This window comes from Anastrepha obliqua, unplaced genomic scaffold, assembly GCF_027943255.1.
Source record: "Anastrepha obliqua isolate idAnaObli1 unplaced genomic scaffold, idAnaObli1_1.0 ptg000079l, whole genome shotgun sequence".
NCBI lineage: Eukaryota > Metazoa > Arthropoda > Insecta > Diptera > Tephritidae > Anastrepha > Anastrepha obliqua.
The window spans coordinates 12,501-15,000 of record NW_026562212.1 but is presented as its reverse complement, the minus strand read 5'-3'; the positions used below and the strand labels follow the sequence as shown (position 1 = coordinate 15,000).

The 2,500-nt window shown below is 26.7% G+C and overlaps 2 non-coding genes and 1 pseudogene across 2 annotated transcripts in view; all 3 read left to right on the top strand.

Annotated features, from left to right (window-relative positions):
• The window catches only part of LOC129251827 (small subunit ribosomal RNA), a 1,991-nt gene extending 1,743 nt beyond the window's left edge, over positions 1-248 (top strand). The window contains exon 1 of the ribosomal RNA XR_008583129.1: positions 1-248. This exon is cut by the window's left edge and continues 1,743 nt beyond it. This is a non-coding gene — a ribosomal RNA (small subunit ribosomal RNA).
• A 601-nt stretch (positions 249-849) lies between these two features.
• Positions 850-1,030, top strand: LOC129251834 (5.8S ribosomal RNA; annotated as a pseudogene).
• A 445-nt stretch (positions 1,031-1,475) lies between these two features.
• Positions 1,476-2,500, top strand: part of LOC129251830 (large subunit ribosomal RNA) — a 3,987-nt gene continuing 2,962 nt past the window's right edge. The window contains exon 1 of the ribosomal RNA XR_008583132.1: positions 1,476-2,500. This exon is cut by the window's right edge and continues 2,962 nt beyond it. This is a non-coding gene — a ribosomal RNA (large subunit ribosomal RNA).

The following is a 2,500-nucleotide window of genomic DNA, read 5'->3' as shown; positions in this document are numbered from 1 at the left end:
AACTGTTCACATGAACTTGGAATTCCCAGTAAGTGCGAGTTATTAACTCGCATTGATTAAGTCCCTGCCCTTTGTACATACCGCCCGTCGCTACTACCGATTGAATTATTTAGTGAGGTCTCCGGACGTGATCACTGTGACGCCTCGTGTGTCACGGTTGTTTCGCAAAAGTTGACCGAACTTGATTATTTAGAGGAAGTAAAAGTCGTAACAAGGTTTCCGTAGGTGAACCTGCGGAAGGATCATTATTGTGTTCCATATCCGTAAGAAAAACAAACAAACAAACAAACAAACAAACAAACAGACAAGCAAACAAACGAACAAAAAGAAAAAAAAAAAAAAAAAAAAAAGAAAAAAAAAAAAAAATTTATATAATTATTTTGAATCCATAATTCTTTTTATTCTTTTTCATTCAATTTGTGATCCATCAATTATATCATATTAAATATAATATATGATGGTACATTTTGTAATGTTTTTTCTTATTTTTTTCTTTTAAAAACCTTTAAACATGAAAATAAAAAGTTGTACTTATTATTCATTTGATTGAATGATAAGTTAATTTGTTCACAATAACAAAAGTGGTATATATTTATTATATTATTATATATATACATAAAATGATTAAAAAAATACAAAATAATTGAATCATAATAAATACCACCACTGTATTATTGTTGAACTAAGACATTCGCAACTTAATAAAAATGTTTAGAGTTAAATATATTTGATATATATTATTGAAAGAAAATCAATTTATATATTATTAATATTATTTAATTTTACTCTTTCAATTAATATATGCAAAAAAAAATTGACATTTGTTATAAATAAAAATAAATAAAAAAATACTCTAAGCGGTGGATCACTTGGCTCATGGGTCGATGAAGAACGCAGCAAACTGTGCGTCATCGTGTGAACTGCAGGACACATGAACATCGACATTTTGAACGCATATCGCAGTCCATGCTGTTATGTACATTAAATTCAATTTTAAAGTACTGCTTGGACTACATATGGTTGAGGGTTGTAAGACTATGCTAAATAAGTTGCTTATTCTTTTATAAAAATAATTGAATTTAAGCAAATGTGTATATTATTGGATTTTAAATAATTCATAATATTAATAGCAAAAAAAATAAAGATATATAATGAATTTTATTTATTATATATTCTTTAAAAAAAAAATCCTCTCAAATAAAATGAAATGATGAAAATATTGAATCTAAGTATTCTTTACAAAAAATTTTCATATTATTTATATATATATATATAAAATAATAATTTATATATGTAATTAAAAGGAGGAATGTCTAGCATAAAAATTAAATTTTTTATTCTAGGATTGCCTCATTTTACATTATTATTATTTTTATATATTTACAATATATAAAAGGAGAAAAGAAAAATAGAGATGAAAAGATGATATAATTTTTTTTATTAAATTGTGAGAAGATAAAAAAAGAATATTAAAACAACCTCAACTCATATGGGATTACCCCCTGAATTTAAGCATATTAATGAGGGGAGGAAAAGAAACTAACAAGGATTTTCTTAGTAGCGGCGAGCGAAAAGAAAATAGTTCAGCACTAAGTCACTTTGTCTATATGTCAAATGTGAGATGCAGTGTATGGAATATCTTAATATCTAGTATGAGAAATTAACGATTTAAGTCCTTCTTAAATGAGGCCATTTACCCATAGAGGGTGCCAGGCCCGTATAACGTTAATGATTACTAGAAAGATATTTCCAAAGAGTCGTGTTGCTTGATAGTGCAGCACTAAGTGGGTGGTAAACTCCATCTAAAACTAAATATAACCATGAGACCGATAGTAAACAAGTACCGTGAGGGAAAGTTGAAAAGAACTCTGAATAGAGAGTTAAATAGTACGTGAAACTGCTTAGAGGTTAAGCCCGATGAACCTGAATATCCATTATGAAAAATTCATCATTAAATAATTAAAAAAATAATGTGCATTTTTTTCATATAAGGACATTGTAATCTATTAACATAATAAAGTATTTATCAAAAGAATCATTGGTGATATTAAGTTTATTTAAATTAATTTGCTTTTTAAGCATATTAACATAAAATAAATACTAATGATTTGATAAAGTGTTGATAGATTTTATTATATATAATGCTAAAATTCATTTTTTGAATTTTACAAAAAATTTAATATCTATGATATTAATATTTATTTGTATGCATTTATATGATTAACAATGCGAAAGATTCAGGATACCTTCGGGACCCGTCTTGAAACACGGACCAAGGAGTCTAACATATGTGCAAGTCATTGAGTTATATTAAACTTAATGGCATAATTAACTTAACTTAAATATAATGGGATTAATTTTTAGTCTATTTTTTAATAAATAGTCAATTAATTCAATCCCGGGGCGTTCCATATAGTTATGTATAATGATAATTTATTATTATTTATACCTCTAACTGGAGCGTACCTTGAGCATATATGCTGTGACCCGAAAGATGGTG